General features: G+C 43.2%; 1 long non-coding RNA gene across 1 annotated transcript; it reads right to left on the reverse strand.

Moving 5' to 3' along the window:
- Positions 1–1233: 1233 nt before the first annotated feature.
- On the reverse strand, positions 1234–15673 carry LOC116674002 (uncharacterized). The gene is made up of 3 exons (XR_004327939.1): positions 15559–15673; positions 3151–3152; positions 1234–1246 (listed from the first exon to the last, which is right to left on the reverse strand). It is a non-coding gene; the product is annotated as an uncharacterized LOC116674002 (long non-coding RNA).
- Positions 15674–16296: the final 623 nt, after the last annotated feature.

Consider the following 16296-nt stretch of genomic DNA (forward strand, 5'->3'; position numbering starts at 1 on the left):
TAAGTTTGATGGTGGATGGCGATAGCCACTAAACTGGCCACAGCTCCAAAGTATTATTTAACTCAAGACTAGATCTAAATTAGTGACACACACATCTGCACACACCTAGTTGTTCCTGGCTTTATGAGCTGCTGTTGAATTGTGCTCGCTGCATTGTTTAAGTTGCACAAGTGAGGATGGAGCACAAGAGCAAAACAACTGGTGATTGAAAGTGAGTCAGCTGGTCGATTTCCATCTAAGCCAAGCTAAGCCAGGCCTCCATCTCCATCACCTTGGCTGTTTGGATTGGGTTTAACATCACAGCCGTGGCCTGCAGAAGACCCCCACACCGGTTTGGAGAGAGGGAGGGCGAGCTCTTATTGAACCGTGAAGGAAACGCTGAATTGGACTTTCGCACTGGGCTAATTTAAGAGAGGCTTGTTATTTTAACGCCATTCCAAGGCCTTGGACTGTTTTGGGTGGAGGAGACAAAAAAAGAAAGGAAAAGAGAAGCAGACAGAGAGATTCTTAACCCACTGCCCTTGGGATACCAGTCTGCATTCCTGCTGATGGCTTGACCACAGCAGGACCCCTGCAGTGGGCCTAATGCGAGTAGACTCTCATCGGAGAGGCTCCTGTTGCACTGTGTATACATTTCACTCTATTTATTCAAGGGTTTCATAGCATTAAAAGTACTCAAAGTACATTTTCACCCAGCTGGGCTTACGCCCATTTTTAACATGTGCATAGAATGTTGAAATACCAAAAAGTATCACTAAATGTTTTATTATTACGTTTGGCTCAGGTGGAAAAGTTGCTTTAGGACCGGGTTCTTCTTCTTCTTGTTTAATTTCCGGCAGGGTAGACGCAGCATCTGCATTTTCACCGCTGCGTGCCCACAGCACACCAGAAAGCGTAACAAATAAAGAGTAGACAAAAACACTGCTTTTTACCTAGCTCAAACCCAAATGTATTCATAAAAAGAAAAATATACATCTCCTAGGTCCACCTGAAGCAGCAGAACACTCACACCTTCCTATTTTTTAATCATTTTTTTTTTAATTTTGTAGAACATAGGAATTTAGCTCAAAGTACATCGTTTATAAAGTTTGATAGACAGATGGCCGGATACTTCTAGCAAGCTAACCAATAGCTACATGCACATCTAGATGAAAGGATAGGTAGATGTTGGATCTGGAGGCTGCTGCGGCCTGCTGAGCTCATCAGTGGGCGAGTGGGTTTTCCCAGAGGAAGGAGGATTGAAGCGCTACTAGACTTCTCTTCTGTTGGTGCTCCTCAGTGTGTGGGAGCAACAAATCTATGGATGCACACACACACATGCATAGAAATTCAGACGTACACACACACACATTCTCACCGCAGCTCACTTCTCTTTCCCCAACCTCCTGCCAAAGTGTTGTTATTGTTTGTCATCTGTTCTTGTTGTGCTCTCCTCAGCGTGTTTGGCCCACACATCCCCCTTCAGTGAAACAAGGACGAGTGGTTTTGTCACGTTGTAAAGACATCAGAAGGTGGGCGAAGCAGCAGGGCTCCTCCGCTGGCTCCCGCGTCAGACTCCTTTCCACCCGCTTGTTATGACTCTAACAGTCACATCCTACCCACTCACCCCATGGGAAGAGGTGTAGAAAGGCAGAGAGGGGAAACAATGGGCTGAGAGATTTGAAATGATAGATAGACAACTGAAAAAGGGTAACATACGTGATAAAAAAAACAGGCCTGGCGTGGCCGTTCTTATCCTCCACAGAGTTGACCGATGAGAGTGACAAATTAGAAACAGAAAGTGCTTATGTCACTGGAACTTCATCTTCAAATAAAGATTTTTGGGCTTACTAAAGGTCCCATTTTAGCCCTGATCCAAGTCATTTATATTCTTGACTCTCTCATTTTCTTTCTCCAGACACATGCCTTTACTAGGAGAGGTCACTGCCTTGCTCAGTTCCAATGCCAGGTCATGTCGGGTCCGCCCATCAGTAGCAGCCTTTAAACAAATGTGTGCATTTCATTACTGTACAGACCAAAATCAAAGGGGCCTAAAGTGGCAGCAGGCAGCGTGAACAAAGTAGCACCCCCATCAATTTGCAATAAAATGAAACATCCTTTATTGCAGCGTCGTAACAGCCAACACGTTTCCATCTAATGGCCAGCTATAAAAATCTTTTATGCATCTATGTTTTTATATTGCATGTTGCCGTCAAGTGTTAAATGAAACAATTTAGACTTTTGCACGGAAGTGTGGTGCTGCAGTTATAACCATTTATTAGCAGTATAAAACATGAGTTGAGCTCTCATGGTAGTAAATAGTGGTAATTGTGGTCGTGCAAACTGGTAAACAGTGTCACACTGCAGTTAGTCAACATACTTTAGTTATTTCATCATTTATGGCAGCAAGTGCTCCAAGTTTTGTATTTGCAACATCTGAAATGAACTATTAGTGACTTTGCTTTGAATATACTGATGATAAAAAAACGTGTTAAAGGTGCCCTGCTACACATATTTCATTACTTTGTGGTAATGTCTGAAGTTTTACCATGGACTCTGTAACCTTCTTTGTGTGGAATAAATGCCTTGGTTACCTTGTTTCAAGCCATTCTAGTGTGGTATAGAAAGCCTGCAGGAAGACTCAGCTCGATTTGTGCCAGTTCTCATTAATATTCAATGAGCAAAGCTGCTTGACTCTGATTGGCTAACAGCTAGCCAACGAGAGCTGGGCTATCAGCGTCCTTTACCCAGCGCAACTGGGCAAGCTCATAAATTATTTCTGATTAAAGTATTTCTGATTCTAGTAATGAGCTCAGGCAACATGATGTCAGACTGACCAGCTGTTGTGATTGGCCTGATTTCTACGCTCATTTCTTTTCAGTGGCTAGAGCTGACAGAGGAGGTAGCAGTTCATTTTCACAATCACAACATAACCCCAAACACAAATGGAATTTCAAAAAATGCAAGTAAAAACGGTTTTATGTGGCAGGGCACTTTTAAAAATTGTCAGGTTTTGTTTGTTGTGTACATATTTGTCCTTCTGTTATGTCTGACACAGTTGTTTGCATTTGTATCTGCTGTACCTCGCCTATTTTGCCAAAGATATCTTGATCTCAATGAGATTTAAATAACGATTATATTTAACTGATGCAAAAAAAAACGTCAGTTGACCGCTTTCTGCAGAATAGTTAGAATGTTCGGAAACGCTTTCCTGCAGAGGGTTTAAATGAGAAGGTTGATACCACTCACGTCTGTACGGTAAATATAAAGCTACAGCGGGCTGGCTGAGCTTATTATAATGACTGCAAACAGAAGAAAACACTCTGTCCAAACATATAAAAATCCCCCTATGAACCTCTTAAACTAACTCACTTCTATGTTGTACGTTGTTTGTTTACTTCTTTCAAAAACTGAAGTGTAAAAAGGAGACGACTTCATGCTACGATAAGCTTTACATATAACGCATGCACAGATAGAAAGCACATTTGGCATTATTCACTCCTGCAAAATAGTTGCCAGGCAACAGCACCGTAGTGATAGCTCCTAATCTTAAATGCTAAATATTTGCACATCGACTATGGAAGACTATGCTTCAATTAAACTAATGTAGGTAGTAACTCAAGGATATGGGTATTTCTAAATCACGTGATTTCCTAAGATAACGCATTAATGTCAAGGCAAAATGTGTCCTAAATGTACAGCAAGAGCTGATGCAGCACACCAAACCCATCTCAACTCGCCGCTGAGCTGATACCCACATGTGGCTGCATGGTGTGATGTTGAGCAGGCGACTGCAAGTCAGTTAATTAGCAAGTCTAAGCATCATAAACCCCAGTCTGGCGGTTGCTTTGTCATGACATTTGCGCTGGAAACCGCCACATCCTTCTGCAGAGACGTAATTATGCAAAGACAGAACGATGCCTTCAAACACCGGCCGCATCAAAACCTCTGAAAGTGGTTTGAATGAAATCCCATGGTCGAGGTCAGGGGATAACAAAATATTTAACAGAATGACATTGCATTCGGCAGTGTTGTTAAGTGAGGTCAGACAAGTTGAAATGAGTTAATAATGCAACTGGATCCACACGGAGTGGAATGGCAAAGTACATGTAAAGCCGCAGTGAAAAGGAGGTCTGCGAAAAAAAACAACAACTGCTGAGCGTCCTGACGCAGCAGACCTTGTAAAACATGACTGCAGAAGAAAGGAGTCATCTAAATGTGCTGCTTGATGCTTTGATGGGTTTTCTCAGCTTGACAGAGGATGTTGTGAACGTCCACGAGTGTAAGAATCTCAATAAAAGTGAAGTCAGCAGGTCTGAAGAGAAGACATGTGTCTTTGCTTAATTAAAGTTTGTAAAAAAAAAAAAGAAAAAGAAGAAAAGAAATCAATAAATAAAAATCAGTGGGGCTACTTGAGCAATTATAACAAGCTTTATTTGCACTAAATGAAACTAAGTCAGATGGAGATAACATTCTAGCATTGACTGGAAATGCAAAGATAAAAGACATTTTTATGTGCCTTTATGTGTGTGAATCAAGACAAAAAAAAAAGGTTCTAAACCAAGTTCCCCGTCTCTGTCTCTAGGGGGCAGTATGGTTGCATGCCCCGTGCCTGAGCTGCACGGAGGTGTCTGCACAGGCCTGCAGCTGCTCTCACGTTACAGACTCCCGACACTGAGCTTTTGCTCTCGCAGCAGACGGCTCCTTCGAGAGCGGGACCTTGGTGTTTATTCCAAAATGCCAAAGTTAAGCAACTAACAACTAGATTACAGTGCACATGTTTAAAATAATATCCATGAAAATCCTCAATTAAACTAAACACAGATTTCACAGAGTGAGTGCTTGGCATTAACATGATGCTTTTTAGCCCTGGAACACTCAAACCCCTTGGCCAACTTTTACCGTTTTTGATTTCATATTTGTGCCTGCACCCTAGAGCATATTTCCCTGCTTTTTACTTTTGTCTGGCTCCGTCGGCAGGTGGACGTGGCTACTGTTTACCAGACGGGGTCAATCCCCAGACTGCCATCAAGAGAAATATTTAGCTGTTATAGCGAGTTACCTGGCAAATATGTCGTGTCACCATCTCAATATATAGGATATATGTATTATATATAATTTCTAGCACTGAAGGAGAGAGAGAGAGAGAGAGAGAGAGGATTGAAGAGCCTATGCTCTGTCCACGGCTTCCTAGTGCTTCTTCCGAGAAATGTACAGAGAAGAAGAGGTGTGTGTGTGTGTGTGTGAGTGTGTGGAGGAGAGGGGCTAAACTGACACATGGATAATGTCAATGTCAAAATATTCAAGCTGTAACCCCAACAGCGTCTGCAACCCAGACTATATACAAGTATTGTTCAGCAGTTGTGTTATGTACACTGGGTCAGTACTGGGTCAGTTCTGATTTAACGAACGTTGATCGGTTTACAGTAGCTGATGTTTTTTTTTACGTTCAAAGCTATTAAGAACAGATTTGATGATTCCGTTTTGAAATGATTGCTTGGCCTCCTGCATTGCTGCTTGTAGCTTTCTCCAGAACTATCGTACTCCGAAATAACTTACAGAGGGAACCCAAAGCACTTCATATGCAACTAACTGTAAACTACTGCCTAAATGTGTGCTTCTAATTCCAAGGAAAACATTATCCTACTACATTTACCTGACAGAAAACGTTGTAGGGTCAGATTCTACTCACAAAATATCACAAATAAAATACTACGGTTGGGTTGTAGCTCATGTAGAGAGTCAATATGTCCCCTCAACGGCCGGAGACGTGTGCACAGCCACTGGTTACAAAACAACATGGCCGGCGAAGTGGCGTGAAGCATAGATTTGTGTCTGATCTGGCTGTTCATACAAGATGCACATTTCTCCCAAATGTGCTGTGTGTGTGTGTGTGTGTGTGTGTGTGTGTGTGTGTGTGTGTGTTACTCTGTCTGCCGTCCGTCTTTCAGTCTCTCTCTGTGTGTCTGTCTCGCTCTAGACACAGCAGAAAAGTCAAGACAACCGAAATCACAATAAAACTGGGTGTTTTAATTTGAAATTTGTTTTATTTTCTAAAGTACCCGGCGGCACTGCGGCCTGCCTGTATGTGATTACTCACCTGGCCTTTGGTCATGTCTCGTGGAGACGGCGAAACGGTCCCCAAACGACGTGCTGAAGGGGCCAAGAGTCTGCACAATCAGCCAACATGAGTTTGTGATCTCTTTTTCTTAATGTGCAGGGTAAACAGCAATCACTTTTAGACAGAGGATCAGTTTTTGGCATGGCACCGGTAGCCGGTGAACCGCAATCAATGAGCCTCGTAGCGATGTGGCAACTCCTCGCCCCAGCTGCTGGACTGTGCATGTGTGGGGACACACAGAGATTTCACAATTTATAGATAGATGATGTATCATTCTCAGCTTGCAATGATGTTTTCCACCTGCTTGGTGCCATCGTTAAATGTAGTTTTATTGCATGTACTTTTCTGTATTGAATGAATCCTCTGGACTAATATTTACAGCTGAAACTTTATTGACTTTATGATGACTGATGAATGTTCATACAGAAGGTACAGCTGTTTTTGAAGGCTGATTTCATGTGTATATGTGGTGCTGTAGGACAATGTAATCTTGTTAATGCAGACAATGACGGAAACAACTAAAGAGAAGATGAAGACAATCCAGCCTTTGGTTAGTCAAAGGTTTCTTACATTGTTCTTTATTTCTACACCATTGATAAATATCTAATCATCTGTCAAAGTCTGAAAAGAAAAATCAATTCCCAGAAGTATTATCTGACTGAGGCAATCTTGTCTTCTTACTTCATCATACTGGAAACTACACATTTCATTCAGGCAAATATTTTGTAAGAGAAGTTATCACATTTCTTATAAGTTCATCATTACAGTGAGACTCTACTGCTCGCTGAAAAAGCAACACTGCACATTTCACCACACTTTCATAACACCTGTACCGATCTAATTCCGAATGAGAATCATCACGGTGTTTGTCTGTACTTTGTGTGGTACGCTGGCCAAATCTAGTGGGGAACATTTAGTCTCCCTGAGGGGATTCATAAGAAATTTCCTGCGTTGTACTCCATCTGTGCGCTCTGTCAGCGTGAGGATTTCTCTACTTGTGCACCTACGCACACATGTTTCTTAACTTTTTCTCTGTAAGGGATCCGCATGTGAAAGGGGTAGTGTGGACGTGCCAAGCGTTGATCGGTGGACATGTGGCTGGATTTAGTCATGTATTGACATTCAGGTATGTGTGTTTTTCAATGTCAGTCACCTCACTGTTGTGTTTTCATAATGTGCACCACGGTTGGATGTCCATCTGGAAAAAAAAAACACCTCGATGTTGCTGATCATATCGCCTCCCGCTCCGTGGGTTAGACGAAACTGGCCACCAGCAGCAGTGAATTATCCCACCCGCCTGCTTTTCAAAAGGGCAGATTTTGTTATGTAACAAAGCCGAGAGCTGCATGGAAAACCTATTGCTATTCCCAGTCCTGTTGCTAATCCTCCCTGCAGTTGGCCTTAAGCCCCTTTAGCCCCGTTGACAGCAGCCGGCCAGGGGTTGTCATTAGGATGAAAGCTCTGCGACTCACCTGGTTACACAGCTGTCTGTTAGGACGGAGAAGGCATGATTACAGAGGAGATGGTCGCCCCATCTTACCTAGCATGGACCAACACGCTTTTCAAGGAGGCCGAATGAAGCAGAGATGAGAGGGCCGGGTCGGCCGGGCTCCAGTTGTTGTTGTTGTTGTTGTGCCGATTGTGTTGGTTTTTGTACAGGTGTTGCCTGCACTGCTCGCGATTCCTCTTTACTGGCTTTTGCTGTTACACAACAGAAGATTATGTATCAGTGAGTAGCCTTACAGCAGCCCTGGACTTAAACCTGAAGTGTCTCAGGTGACACTGGGTTCACTTCACATCTGTGCTTTGGGACCTGTAGTGAATTCCCCCAGCAACTTTTCAGTGGTCAAAGTCCATTGACTTGTGAAAAATGAGTCTTTTGAAGGAAACAGACTCTCTGCGCATGTTAAATCCTGCAGCCTGTCATCTGTTATGGTTCACTACTAGGAGTCACTATCTTTTCATATATAAAGTTTCGTTTTGCTACTCTATCATGTGAAAATGGAGCCTGGAGGTGCTAAGATGGAGGTTAATTAGAAATAGCAGGTGCTAAAATAGGTCCTAAAATTAAAGTTATATGTAGTTAAGCCAACATGATACTGTATGCCTGCATGTTATAGTGAGCAGTGTGTCAGTCCTTAATGCTCCTAGTGGAGCTTTCAGTAGCCAATGAAATCTCTAGGATCAACATAAGGTTGTTTGATTGACACAATTGAAATTATTCATATTTTTCAACAAAAATGAATCTTGTTATAGATGCCCTTTTTAGGCAAATGTTTGAATGAAATTATAATAAATGAAGGAGATTGTCAGGGTTTGCCATGTGTTACATGTTTAACAGTTAATTTAAGGACTGTTAGAAAAGAGTACCACTTACCATCAAAGTACCGGACGCTAACTAGTGTGTGTGATTGTTTAGAGGTCCTGTGAAAAACCACCACAGCAGTAATAATGGTGCTAACACCTTATAAAAAAACAACAGAATTTACAATTTTCTGTGTTTCTCCGCTGTACGTAACAAAACACAGTCCTTACAGCTGATCACTACGACAACAACAACCAGCGTTTTGAGTTGGAAGAAGCAGTCACACAGACCTACATCCATGAACTCGTGCTTTGGAATAAAATCTCCCTCCCAAAGCAGCCCAGGGGGATGTCCGGAGTGTAAGAGTAATTTGGCAATTGGACGGGATAGAGTTGGCCCACTTACCTCTGTTGACGTGGGCAGGCGCTGTTGAGAAGGGTCCCCAAGGCCTCATGGGAAAACCCTCTTGACGTCAAAGTGCGTTCCAAGCCCACAGATAGAGTGTTTTCATACGAGCGGGCCAGGTTTGGGTTACAGTAAAGAAGGGGAAATTGCAACCACAGAACTGAGAGGAGCGGAGCATGAACTTCTGCCTGGAGGCCTCTTTCATTTCGCTCCTCCATCTACCTTGTACCTACGTAGAGAATCATCCTTGGTGTATTCCTTTTCCAAAATTGTAGGGTTAGCTCTTCCTGCATTTCTTCCTCTTTGTCCTCCTGATCTGAAATAATGTTGCTCTTATGTGAGCGGGGTTGTAAAATCCACCTCACATCCATCTCCTGTTTTTCTGCTTTTTACTAGCCAATAGTCAGCCTTTCTCCCTCAGTCTCTTCTCAGCCATCAACCTGGTTTTCCTCTTGTTTATAATTAAATTGTTGTCTTATTGTTTCTCTGTAAAGCATTGAAGCAAACGTTTATGTAAAAATGCTTTTAATTAAGTTTCATTAGTTCCTCTCCCACTCTCGAGCCATGCTCCCCCCCCCCCCCAGGTGGTATAGATACGCTAAAGGTGGTGTATCTGAGTGGTGACAACTCCAGCTGTTTGCACTGAGATGTTGTCGGTGGAGCATTCACAGAGCGTGAGTCGAGGGTGTGAAGCCGCGGCCAGCTGTTACCTCTCTTCCCTCTGTTTCCCTCTTTCGAAACACATGCATACCAAATGCAGACTTAGATGCATGTGCACGCTAACGTCTACTTATGTACACTTGCACCCACGCCAGATATGCACGAATGTGCTTGTGTCTGTGTGTATTTATGACTTCCGCAAGCAACACATCTTTGATCGGTGATAGTACAGCAAAGACAACCACTAATAGATGGTTTGTAGGCAGAATATGGTGTTTAAACAGCACTCCTGAGTTAAAAAAGGATGAGGTTCAACCACTTCTAATAACGGTCCAAGGATGGTCCGGATCATCACTTTCTTCTCTGTAAACCTGCTGTGCCCTGCTTTCAACACTGATGCCTTGATGTGTACCGGACCGGTCATAACACTGAGGTTCAATCAGCAGCGAGAGGATTATACAACAGTTTGTTAGTGTGTAATACAGCTGTGGGATAACACCTGCATGACCTATAGCATTCCAATATTCACTCTCCTTTTAGTTTTGTTGTGGTCTCCACATACACAACAATATCTGGCTCTCTTTCCACTAAATGCCATGTTCACCAGCTAGGTGCTAACTTTGGCCGCCTGCCGCTTGGTGCTAAGCAGCTAGCGTACAGTGGGTTTATCCGAGCTTTATCACGTCTGTGTTATGCAGTAACCTAACCAAGTAGTTCCATTCACAATGTGAACCATGTGTTTAAAACTGTGATTGAGAATGCAGCTGCGTAAGTAAGGATGCACTTCAGCTTTATGGGAACATCACTTTTTGGAGATAGGGTTGAGTTTAACTGAGTCGGGTGATTTTTTTCTCTGACACATTTCACGTTACATGTATTTGTTTGATCAGTGATACCAATGCAAGCATTGGCTAGAGCAGCTCATAATACAGAACAATGCGGCAACGTTGCTGATGTCGTTCATGATAAAGCTCTCTTAAACCAGGAACCAGCCTCCTGCATCCTGGCTTCTGTTTATTGAATCCCTTGTTTTATGATCAAACCCACTATTCACAGTGAGGGGTAACGATTTTAATTTTAATCTTCAGCAATTTCAGGATTGCATGTTAGAAATTTCACCGCACGCCAACACAAAGCCCTCTTCAGTCCCAAACCATATTGCATGTAGACTTTCTATGGTTAACGCCAGCACAATATTTCCTCAAGTGTCTTTAGCACAGATCTCTTCCCCGACCCCTAATTTTTCACAACTGATTCTTTTATTCTCTTTACACTCTGCTCTCCCACAATGAAAATCTACGGAGGCCTGCCAAGAGCGTGGCCATCTGTAACAACAAATAGCAGAGCCCTGCGTTCTACCAGTTGCCTATTTTCTCGCTGGCGTGTGCTTGTTTTCCCTCTCGCCCGCCCGTTGAAATTTAGTGGCTCGCCGTTTATTTTACAGCACTTTGCCAGGAATGTGCGGGGGGCACTCACCAAAAAAACTGGGATGTGGAGGGGCGAGGAGGAGACTTTTTTTTTTCGGTGACAAAGGTAATTTGCTATAAGGGTTGGATTTCAACTGCAACATCTCTGCCGAGTGCATGTGTGCTGTTGGGGGTTGGGGGGTGGGAGGGGGGGGCTAGGTAACGGCAAAAAGGTGAGCACAGGCCAAAGTAAACACACCTTTTTACAATGCAACCCCTTACTACTCGCTGGCTGGCAACGGAAACTGCTGGTATAGCTGGGGCTCAGGAAGTGCTTCTCGTGTGTCACGGGGGGTGAATTGTGTTTTGGTGTTATCTTAGAAACAAGACCCCCCATAAACCCCTTCAACGCCCCCCTAAAGCACCATAGACTGCTGCTACCCACCTGGACAAACACAACAATACGGAATTATGAATTACGATCGGATACATACCACAGTGTACATAACTCTTTATATTCTATCCAGCTCTGGAGCATTACAGCCAAGGCCACACAGTTTGCAGTCTGTCCTTCTTTTGTCAGCAGAGGACACATTCTCCATACCAAAATATCTTCTGTTTAACATCCAGCATTTTCTTAATTTCTTTCCGTCTCTCCTTCCACGCACTGCAGCTCTACCTGGAACTCGGCCGCCCCTCACTGGGAGTGTGCTCCAGCCATAATGATGGCCTCTGTGTGTGGCGTGTTAAGACAGCCGGCGGAGGGGGAAATTGCTGCTCTTGCACCTTGCATTCTTGGGCTGGGTGTCGAGGGGCTCGCCGCCGCTCTCTCTGGCTTCCGCGACTGTAAGCTTGCCCTCAACAATGACTGCTGCCGGCCCAGTTGCGTGTGGTGGGGAAATTTCAGTCGGACAGAGTGTTATTCTGCGTGCAAAGGTTTGATGACTGGGAATAGAGTAATTTATTTCAAATGTGCAGTCGATTGTATGCTGCTTTATTACAGCAGAGGCCAGAAATGTGAATAACACAGGAGACAGGGATGATAGCTGGAAGATATAATAATCAATGCAGGTTATTAAATGACATAGTACATATAAGAAAACGTATATGTATGTGAATATTTGGCATTTCACATTTGGATTGCTGTCGATTTATATTCTGTTAATGGTCTAGTTTATCAATTGTTTCAGCATTCATTTGCAGATGAAATCCTAACCTCTGATTTATCGACTGATGAGAGTTGCAAAGTTAAAGAGGTCATCCTCTGCATCAGGAGGGAGCAATAATTCAGGTCATCATTCCCTTTCTTGGAGAGACCTCCCTTTGCCAAGATTAAATACGTGGCTTGGACAGCAGGGAGGAGATGTGATGAGTGTGTACAAGTACCCGATCGCGAGCCAACCGCCCGTTAGCTCCAGCGAGCGTCTCCGAGGTTGTTTGATGCCTGCAGAATGTGCAGATGAGCAACGCACACCACAAAGAGCTCTGGAGCTGAGGAGGGAAATTCATCATAGAAAAATGAAAGGTCGCTGACGTAGATTACGTTCATACTCGCTCGATCAGGCAGACATTGTCTATCTCCAAACTGTGGTTTACATGCCTCGTTGTCTTCCTTGGCCCACACAGCCGCTCTATCTCTCATCCCTGGTGTTATTTCTCCACTCACTGTCTTTGTCATACGGATACACAAAGTGATTTACAAGGAGAGGCCTGGTGCTGGGGTTTCTCACTCAGTGCTGATGTTGACAGCCGTGAGATTCCCATCGCTACCTCTGGCCATTCATCATCTGTTTAGGTACATTTACATAACGGTGTTTACACACGGCAGAAGAGGAGCGGCCTCATGTTTGCGCCTGTGTTCCAGCAGGGGACGGTAGCAAAACAGACGCTACCTGCCAGAGACGGTAGCAAAACAAAGGAGCCAAATCATTCAGAAGTATGCGAGCGTGCTGACGTCAAATTCATGCTCACTTGCGTATATGTGCGCGCACACTCCCGTGCTGAAATACACATGCGCCGTACACCCAGAAGCACACACATAAACATCATACATGCTATTGAAGACCTCGACAAACACTAAAATTACAGCTTGCACTGAGAGTGAACCTACTGAGTCACTTCACCTTGTGTCTGCATGGTCGACCTCCTTTCATAATGCCATTAAAACGAGACATTTTAATGCCTTATAAGCCCAGTCTGCATGTGAGCCTTCCATGTGTCTGGATGGACCATATTTTTGTATATTTGCAAATATGTGAAATTCATGGATCTGTGTGTGTGTATGTGTGCCACCAGACTTGTTTTCCACCCAGGGCCTCATCAGACTCTCTCTGACTGTTTTCCTTACCTCCCTTACTTGGGAAATTGATTGGCATGATTTACACAGTAATTATCTAAGCATGCATTCTCCGGGACTCTGGCTAACGTGTGGTTGACGGCGGATGGGAGGATCGCCGAAGACATTCATTATAGCGAGAGAGAGGAGAGCCCTGTGGGTTTCAGAGTCAGGTAACTCTCCCTCTGGGTGATAACTTGTAGGGCTCTCTCCCGCCTGTTGGGCTTCCTCTCTGATCTTAATGACATATCCTCAGTGTTTTTCCTAAGTTGGAGTTTATACCCTTGCGTACCCTTTATCCACTAGGGACACATTTGGCTATTTTCCAAATACCTCACATAATTTGAAGCATGAGAAAGACTGGGGAGCTCTGCCCAGTGCTATATCTTGCACTGCAAAACAAATCTATCACAAATAAATTTGGTTTTCAGTCTTATAATGGTCCTTTTTTGTGATACAACTAAAAAGAAAATACAATTACGCCTCATTTCGTTGATGCTGAAGGAGTAATCTGCCTTAAAAAAACACTTTCAAAGATAATGACACTTATTGTATTGTTGAATAGTCTCAGCCTACTAGATAGATTTTTCAAAATAAGAGTCTAAGAATATTCCATGGCTAAATGACAATGTGCTGGAACAATGAGGTAGAAGTTCATACAACATTTAGTGTTATGGTACCCAGCAGACTAGCAGAGGTCACTTCCCTCCTCCTGGTATGTGTGAAGGTAATAAACCCAAACTGGGAGTGGGAGCTGCTGGCCCCTGATTAACTGAACCAGTGTTGCGTTAAGGCCTCGACAGGCTTGAGCCTCGTCGAGTGCCGCAAAGCTGAATAAACATCCCTTTGCGCAGTGCAGGGATACATTCATATTTGTGTTATTAACGAAATAAAATGTGTCTATAGAAAAACATCAGGAACACTGTTTTTCAAAACCGAGGTAGTTTTACATTTGTTTGAGAGGCTCTCATTGCTGATTGAAGAAAAGCAGGCCTCAGCCGTCGCTGCCCACGCCCAAATACGGCTCAAGCTGTTTCAGGTGAATATTTCACAGAGATATATAGCTTTAGCACTGGTTATTCAACCACAGTTGCGGCTGAGGTCTGGGGCATCGGCCACTTTGGGAACAGAGGGTGAGGAATGTGAAGCTTGCGGCAAGGCCATGAGACACTTGGAAAAGGACGCTGGAGCTTCACATGTCAGAAGATGAGCCGAGCCGCTACCTCGTGTCCATTTCAGTCTTTGCATACTTATGTGAGATTTAAAGTTTTGGCCACCTGTTGCTGTCTATATTTGCTTGCTTTCACAAACACAGTTCTTTATCAATTGGTGGATCTGCTGTCCTCAAGCCACATGGCCACAATAACTAGCCTATAAGAAGCAGCCACGTCTCAAATGTTGAACCTGGCAAAACGTCCATCACCAGGGATGCCAAGTAAAAGGCCGAGCTGTCACCACTCCTGCCCACTCACACTCTGTCTGAATGAACACTTGGCTCCGTAAATCTTTAGCTTCCACTTAACCCCAAATATTTTGCCGTGTTCGGTTGGTTTTCGAAGAAACTTATCATATATGTTCATGTATCATCTGCAAGTTGAAAATGTTGGATGGTCACAGTGGCTCGTTGTGTTAGAATGTTTGCTAAAATTCACGCCCCCGTGCAAAATATTTCATAAGAACACTCAGGTGAATCTAGGTCAAAGCCCTTTGCACTTTTTGGAAATTTAAAGCAACTTTTGTCATTTTCTCAATGTTTTGAATTTGTCTCTTAAGTTTGAATCAGAAACCCACTGTTGAGACATGATGCTGATGTCACCACTGACAGATATTTCCACTGACTGTGACAACAAGGATGAAAAGTCTAAACTCTCTGTCCTTTCTTGCACAAATATTCACACAAATCTTGCCTCATGGCATGGAACAATGGAAGCTGTTAACCAGGCACCCAGTAAATCATTACTTTAATGACGTGAGTACTTAGAGAGGAAAATGTCACTTTATTTGTGTGTGTGACTCAAGTGCTTTTACTACGTCACACACTGTGCTCAGTGATGCCCTGCTGTGCGCCCTTGAATGTCACACAATGACAACAACATTCACGCGCGACCAGTTCCTGCATTAATAAAGGTGACTAAGGCAAGGCAGCTTTATTTGTATTGCACATTTTAGCAACACGGCAATTCAAAGATCTTTACATAAAACATTAAAGAGCAGTTAAAAATGATTAAAAAGCAGATAGAACATGGGAATACAATTTACAGTGCAGTATTAGAAGTTAATTATTTAAAGAAAGGCAGCATCAAAAAGAAAGGTCTTCAGTCTTGATTTAAAAGAATTGAGAGTTGACCTGCACTTTTCTGGGAGTTTTTTCCAGATATGTGGAGCATAAAAACTGAACGCTGCTTCCCCATGTTTAGTTGTGACTCTGGGGACAGAAAGCAGACGTGTCCCAGACGACCTGAGAGTCTAAATCTATAATGGCTCTAAACTGATTAGTGATTTACAAACCAGCAAAATTATTTTGATTGACTTAGTATTGGATACTTTTGTGTGCAGTTGCTGTGTAACACAGTAGCAAGCCTTTAGTTTGTCATGGCATAATAAGTTCCACACACACACATACATACACACGTATGCACGCACACAATGAGCATTGTGTGCCTGGTCCCTGCTGTGGCTCCTGGCTGTTTATAAGAGCATTTCCCAGGGAAAGTCAGAATACTAACGGAGTCACCAAACCACTCTACCCTTTAGACAGTAAGAGGCAGAGAGATAAAGAGGAAAGAGAGAGTTTTATGGAGGATACTCCACGATTTCTTGAAGTAATTAAGAGCTGCAGCTACTATTTATACAGTGCACAGAGAGAGTTTATGAGAAAAGACCTGAATGTAAGAATGATTATATGAACTGCTTTTCATAACCAAAACAGCTGATGAAGAGAGCACCTGAAATGTAACATTACAATCTTATTCCCCTACTTTCATATTTAGCAGATTCACATCCCCTTTTCAATTCATAAGAAACTTAATAAAAGGGGAAAATCCTTTCTTAGAATGACCAATCTACCAAATACTGAGTAAGAATC

This window comes from Etheostoma spectabile, chromosome 24 (genome assembly GCF_008692095.1).
Source record: "Etheostoma spectabile isolate EspeVRDwgs_2016 chromosome 24, UIUC_Espe_1.0, whole genome shotgun sequence".
In the NCBI taxonomy this organism is placed as follows: domain Eukaryota; kingdom Metazoa; phylum Chordata; class Actinopteri; order Perciformes; family Percidae; genus Etheostoma; species Etheostoma spectabile.